This window comes from Rissa tridactyla, chromosome 4 (assembly GCF_028500815.1).
Source record: "Rissa tridactyla isolate bRisTri1 chromosome 4, bRisTri1.patW.cur.20221130, whole genome shotgun sequence".
NCBI classification, from domain to species: domain Eukaryota; kingdom Metazoa; phylum Chordata; class Aves; order Charadriiformes; family Laridae; genus Rissa; species Rissa tridactyla.
In genome coordinates this window covers 11,034,702-11,056,096 of record NC_071469.1, presented here as the reverse complement: position 1 = coordinate 11,056,096, position 21,395 = coordinate 11,034,702, and the positions used below count along the sequence as shown (strand labels likewise).

At 40.2% G+C, this 21,395-nt stretch overlaps 1 protein-coding gene across 5 annotated transcripts in view; it reads left to right on the top strand.

The window, feature by feature from the left end:
- The first annotated feature begins 626 nt into the window (after positions 1-626).
- Positions 627-21,395, top strand: part of BMAL1 (basic helix-loop-helix ARNT like 1) — a 51,872-nt gene continuing 31,103 nt past the window's right edge. For 4 of the 5 annotated variants that reach the window (XM_054198680.1, XM_054198678.1, XM_054198679.1 and 1 more), the window contains exon 1: positions 713-840. The gene's annotated coding sequence lies outside the window, so the exon portion shown is untranslated. Of the gene's footprint in view, positions 693-712; positions 841-21,395 lie in introns of those variants that run through there. The other variant, XM_054198676.1, reaches the window with a different exon arrangement.

The following is a 21,395-nucleotide window of genomic DNA, read 5'->3' as shown; positions in this document are numbered from 1 at the left end:
CTGCCTACGGCAGGGGGCTTGGAACTAGATGGTCTTTAAGGTCCCTTCCAACCCAAACCATTCTGTCATCCTGTGATGACAAGGTGACGATGGCGACCCCTCGGCAGGGAAAAGGGAGGGCAGGGAGCCCCTGCCAAAAGGGCGGAGGGCAGCCCCCGGCCCCCGAGGCGTGCAGGGAGGCCCGCTGGGCTGCGGTGCCGGGCACTTGCCACTGAGGGAGGGGAGGCGCGGCCTAGTCACCGGCGACCACCCTGACCTAAACGCCTCAGAAGGTGACGTCACGGCGCAGGTCGATGCCACAGAAATGACGCAGAAGTGCGGGCGAACCCCAGCGGCGACACTGAGGCCGGGAAGGAGCTGCCGGCGACGTTCCGCCCGCCGAGGGAAACCACGGTCAAACAGCCGCCGGCCCCGCCACATCCGGGTCCCGGGCGGCGACTGACAGCTCCCCCCCACCGCGCCACCGCGCACGCGCCCCGCCCTCCGCCGGGGGGCGGGCTCAAAACTCCCATCCGCTTTCCCGATTGGTTCCCACTTCAGGGGCGCCCGGGGATTAGCTGTCGTTCAGGAGGGCGGGCGTTGCCCGCTTGCTGGCCGGCCATTGGGCAAAGGCGGCGGCGAGCCGCTCGCCCGTTGGCGGGCGGGCGCGTCCGGTCCGGGGCCGGAGGAGGGTGCCATTGGCTGGAAAGTAGGTTAGTGGTGCGCCGTTGGGTGGCAAGCCAGGCGGAAAGTAGGTCAGGGACGGGGGCTGCCTGCGCTGGGCGCGCAGCGCGTTGCCGAGGAACGGCGACCCCCCCACCCCCCACCCCGGGCGCGGCGAGGGGGCGCGCGGAGCTCGCGGTGAGCCGTTAACGGGCGGTGGGCGACCGTTGGGGGGGAGAAGAGGGGGGGGCGCGCTAACGGGCGGTGGGGCTGTTGGGTGAGGGCGGTCCGCCTCCCCGGCTGAGGAGACGGCGCCCCCCGGGAGGGTGGGGAGAGGCCCGTGGGTGTCTGCCGGCTCGGCGGAGCTGCCTCCTCCGGCAGGCCGTGGGGAGCCGCCTTGCCCCAGGAGGGGTTGGGGGTTGCGTTGGGGAGGGGGGTTGCGGAACGAGGAGGGGGGGCGGCGGTGCCGGGATGTGTCCCTCGCAGCTGTCACCGGGGCCGGGGGCCGCGAGCGGAGCGGCCCCGGTACGGGCTGTCTCGGCGGTGTGACAGGACCCGGAGGTGACGGGGCGGACGCGAGTGGCGGCCGTTTGCAGCCGGCCCCGGGCCCGCTGCCGGTGCGGCAGCTCGGCCCGACCCCGGGGGCAGAGCTGGTGCCGGGGGTCCTGCTGTCGGTGCGTGCTGGGCTCGGCGGAGGGGGAGAAAGGGGCAAACCCGGGGGTGCTCAGTGGTGGCAATGCCGGGCTTGTTCCTCCTGCCAGGTGTGAGTTAGCCTCCTCAGGGACATGGAGGCTGAGGTGAGGCACTGAGCAGAGACGTTGGTGCCCCTTCCCCTGAAACGGGAATGGGTCCCTTCGACATCTGTCCTGCAGCTGATCCTTTGGATCTTTTCCAGTAAATCAGGTGTCTTGTGATAAAGTCTGCTTTGAGTGAGGCCCGAGGGGTGTGTGTATTAAACCCCAAAATGATGGTAGTAGTTGGAAATTTCTATGAGTTGTGACTGTTGCACAGAGGCCGGTCCTACCTGTAGACAAGGAGAGCCAACTCGCCAGTCCCACAAGTGGGGTGTTCTTCCCTTCCCAACGGTGCAGCTCCGTTACGTCCTGAATCACCCTGGGGTCCCGGCCCCGTCCTCCCCCGTGCTGCTACTTTTCGGGCTGTTTCTGACAGTTGTGTGTCTACCTTTGCTGTCAAGAGGAGAATGAACGTTTGACAGTCAACGTAGAATACTGGGAATATTAAGGTGGCTTCCCAAGATCAGGATTTTTGCGCTTGGGGAGGCAGGGGAATCGGTCTGCATTCTTAATTGCTGAGGTTTCTGTTACTCCGGTGCCTCAAATGTAACAGCTTTGGAAAGATTTTAGTACTTGAAAATAACGGTGAAGAAACAAGTGGGTGTGTTTTCGTGCTTTTAAGGCAAATATGCTTACAGCAAATTTCAAGTATTTTCTTGGTATCCAAGGTAGAAAGGGTCAACTGCAGAGAGAGATGATCTTTTTAAACAATTTTGAATTTAATCTCTTTACACAATTCATGCAGTCTTTAAGTACTTTTTTTAAGCTGGTCCTCGAACATTCAAAATGAAACTACATTTTCATTTTTTCTTTAATAGGTTAGTATTAAAGTACCTCTCCTGCCTGTTCAGTATATCTTTTCTTTTATCAAAAAGGCTTTTTAAATGGAAGTGACTGATAATACACAGTCTGCAGCTAAGTTTGTAGGGGAAAAAAGAACGGTTGTTTGTTTTAATTAACTGTTAATACTGGCTAACTGTCTCCGTACATGGTCTTGCAGAAGGCTGAGGTTAAACTCTGCCCTCAAAAGAATCTATGCTTTGTATGCTCTAGGAATATGCAAATGTAAATAGCTATTTGAAGTGTGAAACTATAGACCTCTCATCTGACTATTTAAACCACAGTTGCCTATTAAGGGGAAAGTCTTTACTACTTCCGAGTTTTGTGGGTTTGTATTTCTCATGACCATTCATGGCTTTTTATGCCTACTTGTAGAAATGGAGTGTGTAAAATAACACAATAAAATATTGTGGTTATAGATTAATATACTGGTTTATCCTGTATTCTCTTCCACACTGCGCGTTGCCATTGTCTGTCTGTGTAACAGTTGTGCTGTATGGTGCCGTGGAGACTCAAGGTCTGTAAAATAAGTACATTGTGAGACTGCCTAGACAAGAAAGAAGTACCACAGAGGATCTGCTGATAGCTATTTTGTTTTGTTCTTCCCTACAAGGCCCTCTGGGGGGACATGGGGGTGTCAGTAAACTAACTTAGCTGCAGTTGGGATTCCACAAAGCCAGAGCTGAAGTTAGGACCTGCTACCAAGTCACTGTCACCACCCGCTGTATTTGGGGACCATTGCTAAGCACGTATTAGGATGCTGATATTTGTAGGCGGAGTTTATTGGAGATTTTTTTTTTCTTCAAATACCTGCTCTCACAGATTATTTTGGGAAACCAGGAATAGGATCAAATGAACACTCATTGGATTTATTTGGCAGACCTTAAAGCTACACATAGTTCCTTAACATGTTGCAAGACTATGATGCCAAAGTGGAGACCTAATGTGATAGTGGCAGCCTGCGTGCTGCAGATGAGTAAGACCGTTTTCAAAGTGAATTGATATCAAGCATGCTGGAAATACCAAGAGACTTGTAGGTTAATTAATTTGGATGAATACAGAAGCACTGTTTTCATGCTCGAATTCAATGTTTTAAACTATTTCAGCATAGAACCAATTGTCTGTGTGGTTACACTTTGACAGGAGGTACAGGAAAACCTGAAGGAATACGTTGTTGTTTAGTAAAACAAAGTGAATTTGGTGCATCCCTTAGTGGCTCTCTTTTTTAGTTCTGTAACTTGTATGCTTTTTATTTTTGACCTTTATCATCAGTTTTGTCCATAGCTCTGCTTTTGAAAGAGAGCAGAAAAGTGGTAAAAAGCAGCTACCTATATACCAAAGTATTAGAAAGTTAATGTTCTCTAAAGTTAGTTGTCTTCAAGAAAAGATCTGTAAAGGCATAAGTATGCAAATGATTGCAAATAGAAGCCCAAAATAAATACATATTTTTAAGCTTGTGTAGCTTCCCTGTTCTCAGTAAGTTTACAGAATGCAAAGAACACTTAAGGTTTCTCTGTTTACTTTAATATATTAAACATGGTTTGAGACTTTCACTTTTGGCTGTCATCATACTTGGAAAACTTAAGACTAAAAATAATTGGTTTTGATAAATGTAGTAGATGATATTGACTGGAACTCAGCACTGTCTTTTGCACTTGGTTGTTGAGAGCTCTCATTGATCAGCCCGTAGAAATTAGGGTCTGTATTTTAGAGGTGCTTGAAGATGCAAATATGGTGTTTTGTAGCATTTTCGAAAGCGGTTAAAGAGCTTTCAGTCTGGGTCTTTCAGTCTTTTTAAGAGTTGCTGTAGGTTTTAGATAATGGACTAAAAAAGTAAAGCAGAGGTATACTCTGCCTGGTGTGTGTGTGTATATATATATATGTATGCATACATACACGTATGTGGTAGTCTTGCATTGCAGTAGTAAATATGTTCCAGGTTTAGTTAGATCAAATGCAAACCAGTGACTTTTGCATACTCTTGTGGTGTTTATATAGGTCAAACTCAAGACACTGAAACAGAACACAGAATGTTGCACTTAGAAAAATAAGAATGCTTTTCTTTTTAAGAGTTACTGTGTTGAGTTATTTAGAAAGCCTATTTAAGTTTTGTTTGTGATATTATTTTTTTTTTTTGTGGGAGGAAGAGATACCAGTTGTAATTATCAAATTGTTTTTATCTGTATTTAATCACTCTGAATATTGTCAAATAACCTGTGGTGTATATTTAATTGTACTTCACATTGAATGAGGTGGATATGGAGGCAAATAGCTCGCTGTCATGAACCGCATATTGCACCTGCCTTTTTTTACCTCAATTTGTTGGAAAAATGCAGTAAGGCTACTTATCCAAGGCCCAGACTTCATCTCCTTGGAAACCTGATCTTTCACCAGATGTTGAGAAATGTAATTTCTTTTTTTAATCCATTCTGCAGAAGAACGCAGATCAAAACAGCATCTTCAGGCTTTGGTAGTCTGGAATATTCATTAACTAAAAAAACAGTCTGACATTTCAGTCTTTGTCCCAAAGAAGATTGATAGTTTCTGTTGCATTTGCTATTATTTCAGATTTATTTTAGCTGTTGCTAAAATTCCTGTAGTGGTTGTATAGTTTAATTAAATTTGAGAACTGGCTGATAATGTCGTCTTCGTGTGTACAGTGCAGGACTGTGTGTGTTCCCTGCCTTGCCTGCAAGGATTCATCATTTTTCTCTGTGTTCAGGTCATCTTTTCTCCCTTGCAGCTGCAAAAAGATATTTCTTAGCCAAGGCATACACAATTTGTAACCTTTTCAGTCTCCTGCCATTTGAGAAGCTGTTATTCAATGTCTCTGATGTCAGACACACTTCTAGGTCAGCTGCTGGTGTCAGAACTTGTGACCCTGAGCTGAAGCCATGCTGTAGTTTAGTAGATTGGTCTTCTGTAGGAATGGTGCCAGTAGGCTACTTATAGAGCAAGAAACATCCTTGGCAGGATTTTAGAATGGTGAAATAACAAGCCACATTTCTTGTGGTCCAAGATGTTGACGTTCTCTACTAACTATAAAGAAACCCATTCATCTGAACGTAAGCAATTGAGGAAGATGGTTGTAGTTTTCATGTTTGTTTTGACAGCATTTTCCTTACAAATGTTAGTAGGCTCTATTTTCCACAGGTACAAGGCAATTTAGTGGCACCTTGTGTAAAGGAAATAGAAAACATATTGCTAAATCCTTAACGGTCCTTACTTGGTGTGGCTGTGATGGAAATACATCTTCCAATGTGCAGTTGCTGTAACGCTGGGAAGGATGTGTTTGGCAATTCCTAAGCAGTGAGGACTGGCATCATGTCTCTCAAATTACTTTCAATAGGAAGGCATTTTATAGTCAGTAAGTCATATATGCTTATTCAATGCAGTTATTTGCCTTAATACCAGCTAAAAATAAGTTAATGGAATCCATGTATCTTAAAGATTGGATGTAGTTTTGATACAAGACTACTTGGAAAACTCTTAAGTTCATTTTACCCATTTGGGATTGTTGTAGGTTTTGGAGGGAGAATGAAATAAGACAGAACTCAGAGATAAGTATTTTTCTTGATCTGAAGTTTGTTTTATCTTGGAAACTTCCTTAAAGTGGCTTTGCCTTTTCTAGTTTGTCTAAAAAAAAAAAGGACAAGATCAGAAAGACTTTGGTAGAAATTGCTAAATAATGCTGTACTGCAGAATATTAATGGATTGAAGTGAGAAGGAAAAGTTATTTCCTAGAAAAATCAAGAGAAAATAAAACTAATGTACTTGAATTTTTTTTAAGAATATTTTTTCTGTCTTTAAAACTGTTAGTTTTATAGTTTCCTTGAACTGCTTTGGTTGGGTTTTTTCCTTGAATTGTTATGAATGGATTTCTTTTTGTTATCTATGGATTTTTCTTAGAGCATTACGAAATCTATGACTTCTGTTCCAATTTGAAGCAAAAGTATATAGTAAAAAGCAATAAAAACTTTTATCCTTTGTGTTGCATGTATGCACTGGAGTTGTGTTGAGAGTGACTTTGCTTTGAGTTCACTTTTATTTCTACCCTTCATTCAGGGACCTCTGATAATTGTATTTTAAATCCCCCTGAGATTTGGGCTTTATGCTGCAGTTTGGCTACTGGCAGATTAGTTTTAGTATAACCTTTTAAAATAGTACCTATTTGGCCCATAGACTTGAATGGCCTGGTCATTTTTCAGGGATAAATTCTGGGGTCCAGAATACATTGCAAAAAAAGTCAGATGTTAGTCTTTGAGGTTTATGTTAGAATGTGTTTTCTGACCTTGTCGTGACCGTGTTGGGTTTTCTAGTTTGGAGTTCTAGAACTGAGAAAAAGGACACTTATTTATTCCTCTGTTCCCTTTCCCAATATGTTTTGTTGCCAAGCCATTTCCTGTAATTTTTGAATTTGTGTTTCCAGATTGGTTTGTTATAGATTAAATGAATTCACTGAGTAAAGGAAAAAAAGGTAAATCTTAACGCTGTGCTGTTAACATACTTAAGAATCTTTTTTTGTTATACTCGGGATATGGGCCAAATTCATAAATCCAGAAGCTTATTTAAGTTTGACCTTAGAAGGCTCTGGTATCCAGATTTTTTAATTATTTTTTTTTCTGTAATGATCTAACAAAGCTTCAGCACACAGGCAAACTTGGCAAACTTGCTGTCCTAGAGTAACATTATATTGTAGTTTTAATCTATACCCAGTTTGCTCTGGCGTTGTGAGTTTTGAAAAGTCTTCATCACCTTAATTTTTAAAATCTGAGTGAAGTTCTATGATATTAGATGCTGTAAAAATTTACATTTACGAAACTTTTATTTCAATTAACAGTTTTTACATATTTAATTTCTAGTGATCTTATGTGAAATTAGGAAATTTTAAATTATGTGTGTTATAGCCCTTCACTCTAACAGTGCTATTTTTAGTGAAAAATCGTGTGTGAAGAGAAGTTATGCATTAGCTTGGAAGTATTTTGTTACAAATAATGTACTTTCTCCCTATATTTTTAGAATTTATCCTATTTCTCTTATTTGAAAATATTCTTTTGCTGCAATGACCAAACTAGCCACTGAATATTACAGTTTATTTTAGAAACCTGTCAAGTCAGTTCAATGATTTCTTAGAGGGAGTTGTCACATAAAAACATTAGAGTTGCTGGAAGAGCTCTCCAATTGTTAAAGAATAATCTGTTCAAAATGTGGTCAAATGCTTGCCATACAGTTTGGGTCCAAATTCTAGAAGTTATTTGTATTTTAGAAATATAAGGTCAGCAGTTGGATATTCCTATTTTTAATAGGAAGAGAGAAATTTTATGCTAGATTGGGTTTATGCTGGAATTTTCTGTTTCACTTCTGTTAGAAATTCTAGGGCTTTTATATAATTATTTTTTTCCCCACACATCTGAGACATATGCAGCTTCATTAGCTTCTCTGTCCTGGGAGCAGTCTGAAGAAAGATGGGTATTTCCGTATTATAGCATTTAAAAATCTAGTTCAGTCTGTTTAAGATATCCCAGCTGGCAATGAAGAGTTCTCAATTACTGTATTTGGCATTATTTGTTGAATGAAGTAATTCCTGTCCTAATTTTTTGGACTTGACCATGAGACTCATCCATAGCAAATGCCTGGTTTATTTGCTTAGCTGGAGTAGCTCTTTATTCATCTCACTTTAGTGCTGTTGTCATAATCAAGAATAAGACGATGAGGGGGAAAAAAAATAGAGGAGAACATTACAGCAGTCAGCTGTTGTAGAAACTTATGTTTCTACATTCCTGTTCCTGGTAGAGATTATCAGTTTGCCATCTTGGAGCAACTTTTAACAATTGCATACAGCTTGCCACCATGCAAGTTTTCTGACCGTGTCCTTTATATATATGTTCCTCCTAAGAATTCTAGTCTGATGAATTTTTGGAGACTTTCAAGGACCTGTGTGGGGAAATGCCACTGTTCAGGGCAGTATCACCAGGTCTATGCTCAGGATTTGGACAGGACAAAAAGAAAAAACCTATGGCCAAAAAGAATTTTCTGGTTTTGGTGCCCAGCAGTTTGTCCTTTGCAACATCCACTGACAGTTGGATGTACTTGGACAGTAGTTTTGATGATCATTTGAACTGGATTGCTATGGACAAAGTAGCTCCCATCAAAACTCCCAACTTCTTCCTGGCTAACCGTCTCCATCCATGTATTCGGTCCCACAGCTCTGTGCTGGCATATGTGTTTGGGCAGAGGTACCAGACTGGGGAATCTTCTGTCACTCAAGGGTAACTTTTTTTCCTCTGGAGACTGATTTGAGATCACTCAGTTCACTGATACCATACACCTTGTGGTTCCGTAAACATTTATGCTTTTGTAAGTTAGGAAACAGCACAGTTCACAAAATATGTGGTCCTGAAGAAGAGGTGTGAGAGGCAGTAAGTTGAAGAACACTGCTTTAAATATGTTACATTGCAACCTTGATGTGGAAGAAGAGGATTTATGGCAGAATATTTTCCGATTAAGCTGTGTTAGGTCATTTCTTTCATAAATCTACATAAATTATTTTTTTTAAAAAATCTGGTTTTAATACTGATACCAGAAGCCAGAAAAATAAGCAGCTTTTTACTTTCATCTCTGGAGCTACACAATGGAGCGTTTCACTATTTTATGTGCTGTTTTAAAAATTCTTTTTCATAACAAGAAAGAGTAACTCAGCTAGACCTTTGATCCTTTTCCCTTTTCCCTTACTGGCTTCTGAGTTTCCAGATAAACAAATATAGAAGTGTTTCAGATACGCAGATCTCTCGGGAGCTCATTCACCATGATCACTTGACTTTACCGGAGCTGAACAGTCACACGTCCAAGTTGTTGTCAAACTGATAATTTATCTAAAAATGACAGAGACCCAGCAATGTCTCCAGTTAGGGTTGCCAGGAAATCTGGAGGAAATAGAATATAGGAAGGAGACTAAAAGGAAGAAAATCTTTTTATCTTAAAAAAGAAAATTTTTTCCACCAAGATAATACGTGGTTTAAACTTCAGTCCACTAATTGCACACACCTCTGCTCCCTTTTGGGGAGGGGAGCTGTCTGTTTTAAAAAAAATAATACAGTAAATCTTGAATTGTTGTTTAAGAATGCTTCTCTAACTTGTCATAGATCTCACCTTGCTGTCAGTTTGTCTACGTATTCTGTTTCCTGGGAGGAAAACTCTTTAAAACCTACTTGGGCTTCCCTTCAGAGAAATATTGTCACCCTAGTTTGTTCTTGATGTTCGTATCAAATAGTTGTTCAGGAGAATTGTCCTTGTGTTCAGTGACATGAAAATCTGTTTTCTGTATGGCTGTGATGTACACTTTTAAAAAAGATTTACTAAAACTTTTGAACTTAATTTGGAATTTAAATAGAAAGTAAGTAAAGGTTTAAGTCAGGGATAACAGAAGAATCCGTGCCTTCTGCATAAAATGAATTAATGATTTTTTTTTTTTTCCTAGAGCATATAAACACTAGTAAGGACCGAATAGTTGTGTATCTCAGAGGCAGGACAAAAAAAATCCTCCATGCAACAAAAAAGTGAGGAAAAAATGTCTATTGGTATCTCATTAGAGATCTAGTTAGCATTGTAGCATATCTACGATCTTCTGTCTCTAGGTGAACTAATCATTATCCAGTCTTACAAAACTTTTGCAGTTCCTTTAAATGCTTAAGTTAGTCTAGCAAAGTTCCAAGCACTTTTTAGGCAAAAATAATGTGCCTTTTACAACAGGATTTGTTCAGGCCAGTAGTTAAGCCTCCACAGATTCATTCATGGTATGCTGTAAAAGTTCTGTAATCTAATTCCTTTGGTATGGCTCTCAGATGCATATTTCTTATTTTTTAGAACAAATATTTTTTCAGCCCTCTGACTTGCCTTCTAGTTTTAGGATATTTCTGTGGCTTGCTAGTTCCCTGTAGCCCTAAACATACCAGAATGATGGTGTCCCCTGACAAACCCGGTAAAGTACTGGTTTCTGGGTTTTGTCAGTGAAAATTATTTTTCCATTTTCCTGCTGAATTTTGTTTGGTGACTTTGGAAAACCTGGTAACTGGTCTCTGCCTTTATTTATAAAAAAAAGAAAATAATAATTTTTCCTCCCTTAAAATTGCGTGTGTGTGGCTTTTTGTTATCCTGTTGTCTCAGTTCTGTGAGCGCTTTTTTTGTTTTTGTGTGTGTTTTGTGGCGATGGCAATGTTTTGGAATGATACTGTGTTGGCAACCAGGTCAACGAGTAATATTGGTACAAGTTCTCAGGTTTGTCTGTAGAAGGGGCTGGCGAGTGGATTTCAGAGAATTTCAGGAAGCAGAAAAAGGAACTTTCCTGGCCTTCCAACACCTGGAAGAACCTGGATGCACTAGCAGGTTTCTACTTAAAGAAGAAACATTAGGGATAAACACAGTTAATTTTAATTTCCCTTTCTAGCAAACCTAATTGCATGTTGTAGTGAAGTACCGTAGCTTTCCACCTTCAAATAAAACACAGCATATCTCTTTTAACTCCTCCCTGTGATGTAATTTGGCTGAGTCTTTATTTGGCAACAGCATGTAAGCTTCTCTTCAATCATTCTTTATGGTGTAGTTCTGTATTTTCCACGTATCCTTCCAAAAGTGTACTCATCAGAATCATTTCCACATGTGAGCTAATCATTGTCTTCCACTCTTAAAAGGGGTGGTCAGCTCCTGCTGGCTTCCTGCATTGTTGTGTTCTGCTTATCTTCGTAGTTTTCCTATTCCTACTTCTCAGTTTGTAACCATCAGTCATCTCAGTACAATTATATTTTGATGTTTTTATGTACCATTCTAATACAGAAAAATGTTTCTTAAACCTGACTTACCTGGATGTTGAATAGCATTCATACAAGTTCTTTTTTGATTGTGGTCCTATGTATTGGAGATTGATTTGTTTTAACTCGGGTGTTGATAAAAGAGCCTCCTATAAAAGAAGTACATTTATTCAAAGCAGCAGCTCACAAAAAAACCCCACAGACCAACCAAAACAAACCACTTTTCAGGCTCTTTCTTGAATAATTCTGTTACACTGGAGGGTTTGTAGTCTTATTCTTCCTAGAATATCCCTATAGAAGTTAACCTGTGTGTTCTCATGTTCAGGTGTATATTTGCTAGCTAAGTTATTTGTACACTTACTGTTAAGCTCATCATCTCTCCACCCCCCTCCCCCCTTTGTACAATGTTTGGTACAAACAATGGTACTTGTTTGACTACCTGAACCGCCTTACTGTGATCTACTCAGACTTGTAGTTTTTTAAAAGTTATTTTTTGGCAGGATTAGATTTAATCTATTTTGGATCTCTGAACAGATTACTGTGGGTTTAGATAAGTGCCAGTGCTATATGGGAGTACACAGCTGAAAGATGAAGGTAGGAGGTTAACAACTCTTGCAGTCACACTTCAGTTACAAAGGGTTAAATGTTTACATTTGCAATATCTCATCTAACAAAAAAATGTAAGAATTCTGTCACACGAATCTCCCAAGGAGAGGTCTGTGCTGCACTGTAAAAATCCATGTAGCCCCATATTAAATAAGCTAGCTAACTGATTCATACAGTTACTGTTTGTGATTTAAGCAAGGATTAGTCAGTAACATCGTTTCTGGCAGTTTCCACTTGGCTTTGTCCTTGGTGTTACACTAGTCGGGATCTGTATCAATTACATGATGGCAGAAGAGACTCTTACTGGTGAGAGAGCCAAATGGTGCAGGTTGGTCTGTTTAGTTATCACTCCAACAGCCTATGTGGCTTGATAAGATCTTGCTTAAGAAATACATGTGCGATTTCTACCTAGCTGCCAAACAGTTGTTTATCTGTATATCACACGTATAAGATGAAGGTTTGAAGTAGCTGAGGGCGGGAGGACATTACTGACTGGCAGTTCCCAGTGCAGTGTTACAGAGAAGTGGACAAATGATTTGTTTTGCATAGTAAACAAGGATATTAAGCTGAATTCAAAGGTAGTTTGATCTATGTATTATGTTAGTTATGTCATAACTTTAATCTTTTCCTGGACTTCAGATAGTGTCTCTAGAAAATTGAAGAGTTCAAGGAATGAACTGTGTTTTGCAAACACAACCTTACAGTGGGCAATTGAACAAATGCAACTAAACTTAGTTAAAGGAGGAAAAAACAATTCACTGCATTCATCCTTCAGTTAATGACCTGATAAGGTTACCAGGCAGGAGAAAATGAAGTGAGGTTTAGTAGCCAATAGGTGCCCTACTCAAATTCAGACTAGAAAAATTGAAAGTTTTGAAAAAGAGGTACTAAGCTGCGTGAAAAGACAGGAAGAGGGTAATAGATTCTTGCAACACATCAGTTCATCCAGGATATCTTTCTAAAATAAACTTTGGCCTGAATTACAGCATATCAGTTTGTTGTATAAAATAGTAGATGAGGTTGCTTCCTATTGCAGAGGAAAGCAGAATACATGATCGTACAGGGGAATAAATCTGAATGAATCTGACATTGGTATTAAGATAGAACGTATGTACTTATCTCTGTGGTACTATGTGTTTGAGTAGAAGGAAGCTGAGGGACACACAGCTTTAACCAGACTGTGAAGGAGAGAGAGGGCCAGAAAAACTTGTAGCAGAAGGGAGGGGACCATCTACAAAAACTCTTGCAAAAACTCTTCTTTAAAGCAAAGTAAAAGTTAAAAGGTTAAAAATACTACTGGGGATTCTCATATTGTTCTTCTGCAAGGCATAGTTAAAGTGTAATACCTAAGAGTTTTGTTGAGCAGTACCAAAAAGCAAAGCAAACCTTGCCTTTGGTCTGTAATCTTCCTAATCAAAGGGAGCAAAATACATTCTCTATTCTGAGATAAGAATATCAAGTTTTAATACCAATGGTTTGTATAAGAACAAAATTTTAAGCACTGGTGCTTTTTGGAGGCAAAAGGGGGAGAGAAACCTGAGAAGCTGATCCTCATATTCAGGAAAACAAAGATGTAGTGATTTAACATGAAGATAATGAAAGGACACTTATATTTGTTCAGTTAAGTTACTCAGGGTAGGTATTTTCTGTTTAGTCAGAATGTATTGAATATAAACTTAAGCTTGTACCTCTAGAGACAAAGAATAAATTCAATACATATGGAAGAGGAGACAGAACCCTTTCAGACAGCTGAAGAGTCTTTAGCAGATATCCTTAAAAAACATTTCAGCTGAGCAGCAGATGAGCGACGGAGGCAAAAACATACAGACAGGGTACGTATTTCTCTAGTAAAGTCAGGGCAAAATAGTGCATGAGACTAGATCATGTTCTGAAGTGAACATTGCAGAAAAGTAGGACTCTGAAAAAAGCCACAAATATTTATAGCTAGTATATGATCCCCTGAAATATGTGATTCTTTTCTATTCTATTCTAAGCATGTTTGTTTGGTTGGGATTTTCTCCATGTGTTATCAGTAACAGTTACCCTAGTTTGCTGGCTTCTTTGGCCCCTTTGAAAGAGAATTGTGAGCTCTACTTGATGATTTGAAATTTAATTCCATACTGTAAGCAAGACTTAGGTGAGTGGAGAACTGTGTGTATTAACTGAAGTGCGTAGCAAGGTGAAGTACGGGACGGCTGTCCTGAGTGTTTGTTTTAGGTTGTTTGTGCCTGCTGACTTTTACGTGGTTCCCTGCTTGGTGCTATTGTTTCTAGGTGCTGCATATGAGTTTAGTTGCCTAAACTAGGTTTAGAATTTCGCTTATGAAAGCAGATACCTAACAGATAAATCTTGTTTCCTACATTTTTTCTGATAAGCTAAGCTTTTATATTTGCTTTGCTAAACTCAGCGTAATGTGTTTAACTCTTCCACTTGGTGTGAGCTGATGTTATGGTGATAATTGCAGGTTAGTTAAACCAGAGGTAACCTTGAAAGGTTTTTTTGAGGATATTGTCAACTTTACACTTTCACTATGGGTATTCCATGTATGTCATTCTTGTAAGTAGAAGTTTTCTCTGAATACTTGTAAATTGAGATAATGTTTGTTTCCTAATACTGAAAGAATGTAAGAGTGACCATTGCATGCCATAACAAAGAACCAGGTCCTGTAGAGTGGCGTCTCGAGCAGTAGCTGTGAGTAGCTGCCTGGCAAAGAGTGAGATTAGGGCAAGCATGGATCTTCTCATAGTGGCCCACAGTTCTTTTCAGCTCAGGAGCTTCATGAGCCAGATGTGGTTGTACCCCTCAGGAGAATCCTTTCCATGCACTGTTCCAACCTCTCTTTGGAAACCACATGAACTTCTAGCCTTCCTGTCACTTGGCAGAGCGTTTCCACAGCCTACCACCTCGTGTGTGAAGAGCTATGTTGTTTCCAACCTTTCAGCCAGGCTTTGCTTGACATCCCTGTGACACTTGATGATTTTGTAGACCTTGTTCCTATCAGTTTTCGAAGTTGAGGAGTACTAGTTTACTTCACTGTTCCTTGTACAGAAGTCATTGCCTATCTTGTTCCACTGAGTGAAACTGGAAAGTTTTCCATTTTCTAATAAATTTAATTGCTGTGGATTTGTTGGATGATATCCAAGTCTTCCTCCGTACTGTTCAGGAGCTGTAAATAATTATGAGCATTTGTAAGTGGTAACTAAGGGACTGCATTGTTAATATTTGGCACAAGCCTGCTACTTGCGGAAATAAGATCATTTAAACCTACTTAAACTTTTTGTGGTGGAATGTGAACTGTCTAGTGATCCTTCCTAGGTCCTTTGGGATCGGACTGCGTAGGTTGTGGAATGTTCTCTTTTGGAATAAAACAATGGGTTGGAAAAACTTCTGCTTTCAACTGTTAGATGTCTCTCTGCTCTGTATTGTATCCCCTCTTCATTTGGAGGGGGAGGGGGTTGTTGCATGAATGGATCTTTGATCCAAGCAAAAGCAATTGTTAAAAAAAAATAAAATAAAAATGCAAGCTTTCAGTTTTACCAAGAGTCCTTTTGTGGTGTGTGTGGCTCTATTTTGTTTGGTTGGTTTTTTTTCTGATCAAGTTTTTCTCTTTTGCCCATGTTTGGTATTGGCAGGATTTTTTAATCTTTCTTTTTTTCTCCCCTGTTGATGACATACTGTTCTTCCCTACTTGCTTGTATTTTCTTTCTTTTCCTTTTTTTTAAAACAATCAAGATGTCTGCATAGCATAAGGATCCTATTAAGAGAATTGCTGATGTTCCCTGATCTTTACTCTGCCTTTATTAAGGGCTGCTTTGATTTAGTAATGCAAATCTTTGTTCTAAATGCAACAGTAATCTTAAAACACTCTTCCAGTTTCAGTTGTAATGTAAAACTAGGCATTCAGACTTGACTGTTCATTTAAATTAGAAATCACAGATTTAAAACCTGCCTAGAAAAACACAAGTCTGAGGCTTGCATCCAGCTGTATTTCCGGCAGCTGAATGTTACAGGTTTGGAAATTTGTTGATTCAACGTCAGCATTTAATGTATAGACGCACAGAAAAAGAAATCTGTTTCATCAGCAATTTCTGTAAAGGGCTTTCCTATTGCTGTAGGCCTTTCTCAAGAAAATAAAGCTTATACTCCCACTGAAGCAGTGAATACAGAGTGGATAGGAATGTTCCTCTGTATATTCATAACTTGTCATTCACAAAAGAACAAATTCCTGAGCAGAGAAAATGTCACAGTGCAGATGTGGATCAGTAGAAAGGTTTCAGCACACCTTGCCTTGCTCAAACCATGCAGGAGTGCTGTGAATAATCTGAAAGTGCAGTTAAGGGATACAACAGGGACATTTTAACCACTCGCTCCTGTTGAAAGGGACAGTTATGCCCCTTCCCTTCTTCTGGCATGTCTCACCCCCTTGTTTTGCACTGGTTCTGGGTATTGTCTGACCTTTCAGTAAGACAGTTGAGCTTGTTAACTCTCCAGAAGACTGTGCTTTCTGTCAAGTTATTATTCAGCTTGATGAGCAGATTGATTCGACACGCTGTACAGACAGGCTCTGGGGACTGTGTGAAGTCTGTGCTGCAGTACTGGAAGGGAAATCTGGGGGAAGGATGACAAAGGAGAAGAAAAAAGGGAGTGAAGCCACCCCTTTTATGGCACTAAGGTGTTATATCAGTTGTGTGGAACTTTGCTGTGCGGTTTTCAACAGTATCTTGTGCTTATCCTGAGCTAGACAAATATGACTTTTTCCAGGCCCTATAGCTGTTATTGAGGTACTTATCACTCTGGACATGAATGTAAAAGACAGTAAATACTCTGCATGGTTCCTCCCTAAATTATCACTTGATTTGCTCCACCAAGTCTTACTTTGAGTGCTGTAGTTTACAAAGCCTCAGAAGCAAAAATTTCCTAGATGTTGGCTTTAGTGAAGTGCACATTGTAGCGTATTTGGGGAGTCACCTTGGAGATGTGTCACATTGCATAGAAGTTCCAGTTTATCCAAGTAAGAGAGAAGGAAACATAAAAAGTAGCTAGTGCTGTGGCAGAAGAAGTCAAGAGTATGTCACGTTTGCATTCAGCATGTGGTATGATGACACATCTAACTTTACTTTTAATGTCCTGTTAAAGGACTTCTTTTAATTATAATTTTGGTTTCACAGTGCCTTGAAAAAGGTGAAAGGATGATGTAAGACTGGAAGAAGCTGTCCTGCAGTCATGCTTGCCTTGTCCTGTGGCAGTACTAAGCAGGACTGTTGGTTGGACGCTGACTGGGTATTTTTCAGCTATAGCAATTCCACTCATGATGCGCTGTATCAATATTAGTGCTGGCCCTAGGGGGTGTTGGGAACTTGCCCTACTTCTCAGTGTTTGCTGTTGCTGTGATTCCTAACTGCTTTTTGTGAATCTCGCTGAAGAGCGGAGTATCGGATAATGCCACAGTATGAGCTGTCATAACTCCGAAATGCTGCCTTTCTCAGCGTTAGCAGCAGATCGCTCATTTAAAAAGCAGGGTTTCAGGTATGGGGGAGGTTATTATTTCTGAAGCATTGAACAAGACTGAAAATGGCATGTGTATCTTTTTTTTGATGTTTGTGTATTTTTGCATGTTTTATGTAAAACATTCAAGTGCTAAAATGACGCAGTGTCTCAGTAATCACTAATTTGATCTGGATTTAACTGGCAAATAGTGTGACTTCAGGAAACCAAACTGCTGAGCTTATTTATGTTAGTGTTTATTGTTGCTCCACATACATCAAAGGGACCCCAGGTGCAGAGACAAGTAGCTGAGGCTATTTGCACGAGTGTCTGTGTGTGTGGGGTTATTTTCTTAAGCTGGAAGTCTGCAAATAATTCTAAGTTGTAAACGTCTCCATTTCCACACATGAGCTTTGTTAACTTAACACATCCAGTAGCTATGCCATCATTGTATGTTCCACGGCTTTTCTTTTTTTATCAGACTACCTACTCATATACTTAACAAAAAGCTGTGATGCTTTCCTATCCAAAAAGCAGTGGTATAGCGGGAGAACAAAAATGAAGTTGAGCCTCTAATATAGTACCGACATAGTCTGAAGGAAGAAATATTGATGTTCATATGGATGTGATGCGTATGTGTTTGACAGCTGATTTTGCGTAAAGTTAAGTCAAAAAGAGCTTTTAAGAAACCAGGGGGGAAAAATGAACCTGTCAGGGATATGCGTGCTGGAGGAAACAGTAGAGAGGCAGCCGAGTGGGAATACCCCAGCTTAGTTCCAGGCAGGCTGAGAATATCTTCCTTTTCCCAAGGCTTACTTTAGGATCGAAGGGGAACTGACAGCCTGTCAGCTTTTCTTTGTCAGGCTGGCAGAGTGCTGAGAGCAGGGTCGGCTTCTTCCAGCCACAGATGGAATTTAGCAGGACCAGAGGGGGTGTGCAAAAACTGGAAATGGAAGTATAAAGTAAAAATATAACCACCTGTGTCTACACTCCTTTTGGTGATATTTTTGCCCTTTTGTTTGTGTGCTTTGTTTCCTGAAGATATAAACTCTTCAGTTGTAGCCTGTTTGGCAAGAGATCTCTGAATGAAAGGTCCCACACATGCCAAATGCATTTGCGTTTGTTGTAGTAGCAATGTGAATGGAAAACGGAATCAACTGTACGCACTATGTCTAACAGTATTTGGACCAGGTGATTCAACCCAAAGGAAAATGCCGAAAACTAGGTTTGTCACCTTAATAAATGCACTTCAGAGACTAAAAGAAGTCTGTAGTGGTTTAACCGATTAAACTGAAAAATGGCTAACATCCCTGAATGCATAAGCTTTAAAAGTCAAGTGAGAAAATATTACTTTGGTAGTATTAGTCATGCCAGAGCTTGAATGTATTGGCTAGTTTTGATGCCTACAATTCTCCAGTATGAGGAGGGGAGGAGAAAATGAAAACGTGACAAAAGCACAGAAAGATTTGGTGACTGGAAGCTGGAGTAACTGATGGAGTACTAAAATAGTGCTTTGTCCAGTGAGAAAAGTGGATTGAGTTAAAGCTTGTTCTCACTTGAAATCTTTAAATCAAGTCATCCTATTGCAAGTTATACTAGAGCAAAAGCAGTAGTTACAAGCTTGAGGAAGAAATCCTAGAATGGGTTCCATGGTGCGCCACACCACTGATTGGACTGGATAAGTATTAGAGTGACATACAGCTTCTACCTTTGCAGTAAATGAGAAAGCGTTTTGCTGCACTGATATCTTATATGGAGATCTTTTAGAAGACACATTTCTTAGAACTTTGTGTGAGAGGATTTTTCCGTCCTACCATTAAAAGACAACTTTGAAGACTATGAACTATAGGAAGAATATCTGCCAAACTGTGAGGATACAGGGGCTTCATTTAATCACAGTAAGAATAACTTAAACCTGCCCAGAGCATATCACCGTCATAATAATACTTGCAATGAACACTTAGGCTTTGGGGCATTTATTCATAAGCAATAAATTAGAAGATGTGTATTTAACTGCATGAAACTTATCTTGTTCAATTTGGGTAATTGAAGGGTGAAGATATCCTTGAAACTTCTATCTAAAGCATCCATCTGCAATAAATCAGTGCTTATATTTAGGAGTCAGATGAAATCTTGAAACAGAAAGCTGTAGCTTTTGGACTGCAAGTGCAAAAGGTGGGCATTCCCAGTTATGAGTTAAAGATGCGCTGATTTGTAAATTCCCACTGTTTGTGCAAACATGAGGAGTGAGTTAAGTAGTTTACCTACTTGTCATCTTGTATGCTGCTTCTGCTCTGGAAATGTCAGTCCAGGTTGTGTAGTGTTCTTAAGGAGAAATTTCTAATTTTCTAGAAGTTTTTGCTTTGAAGTTGACTCTGCAGTGCAGCACAAGATAAGACATCTTATTTTGTTGACAGGTCAGAAGCAATGTGTACAACTTGAGAGACTTCACAGCACCACTGCTTCCTCAATTGAGAGAGTTTTTGTTGTTTTTTGTTGTGTTGTTGGTAGGGTGGGGTTTTTTTTTAGCACACTGGAAGTACATAAGCTACTGAAGAAGTCAATAATAACTTTGATTAGGTTTTTACTTAAAGCATATTAATGCTGGATAATTGATTTACCCGCATGGTAGGATGGATTTCTCTCATGTCTTTCAGCCCCCCCCAAAATGCCTTGTATGGCTCAGGGTTGATGAACAAGGTTGTGAAACAGTACATCCTTCACACATTGGAGGCTGGACCTGGCTTGAAAGCTCAGTTTGAGAACTTCAACTAAGTTTATTTTTCAGTAATTGAGGGAGTAGATTATTTTATATTTTTTTTAACTTTAGTTGTGTATGGGTCTGTTATTGCTAACAGAATAAATTAGTTTTGGTGTTAAATGAGTAGAATTAGATATCTGGCCCAAAGGACTTCAAGTTTCTGTTTTCTATTAATTTTAAGTTCTTCCCCCCAATGTTGAAAATATGACAATGTGTTCCTTCCCACACATACACAAAGTCTTCTGAAGGATTGGAATAAATGAATGTTAAAGACTATAACTTAACATAGATTTTGTGAACTTACTTTACCACTTTTAACATTGGTGGACCCTATTTTTAAATGTAATGTGTAATTATTCTGTTCTATAATTTAGACTACAGAAATTCTGGGGTGCTGTGCTGAACAAAATGTATGTAGCATTGTCTTTAAGTTGGTTTGGTTGTTTTGATTTTCCTTTTTTTTTGGTAAATAATGAAGATACTTAGGATATTGAGATCAGTCCTTTTCCTACAAGCAGCTGTTCTCAGCATAACTGATTTACAGTCCATTTTGGTTGTATCCATTTCCAGTGAAATCAAACTGGATGTTTTTGATGCTTTTAATCAGCAGGACCTGTTGAAATAAGGCATACAAAGGCATGAACTAATGCTAATTGAACGGGGATCTTGCCTTGATAATTATACCTGGGTGTAATTCTTAGTGTAATCTTAGTCTTTGTGAGAGATCGGCTGTTATCTTACAGATTTTGTATGACAGCTATACTTTTTTGTAAAAGCCTCCTTAAAATATCCATCTTCTTGACATTTGAGATGAAATATGAAAATATGTTCCTAGAATACCTGTGGGGATCTTGGTGTGTCTGTAAAATGTCATAAGGCATCCAGTAAAATGTTTGCATAGCTCTGAGGCAGAATTCACTGGTTCCTGCTCCTGTAGAGACATCTGAACTGGTTACTCTCATTCTAGCTGCAGTGGCTGAGCTTAGGAATTACTTCGCCACTGTTATACTCATTGTCTAGTGATGTGAGGACCGGTGCCTGTTGCTTCCAGAAGCCTGTAGAGAGGCTATAGTTTGCTTCATGTGTAGATAACAGCTGTGTTTGGTAGGTGTGCAGCAGAAATCCCTTAAAACCTGGTCTTCCAGGAAAGGCATGTCCGTTTTGTTTTCTCTGTGGAAGCAGCTTCTGGAAACCTAAGGAGAACATGTATTGAAGGATTGATTATTGAAGAAGGCCAAGATCTTTTGGTAACAGCAGCATCTTAGTACTGATTTCCAAGAGTGTGCATCACCACCTTTTCACAAGGGCTTGATTAGTTCCTTTGCGATGTTTCCTTTTGATGGTTGCCCAAAATGAAATATCTAAACGGGCCAACATAAGCTTACTTCAAAGAATAAGAGCTCAAAGAGTCTAATCTTGGCTGAAGAGAAGCTTATACTAGATCAAGCTTTCAATAATGACTGC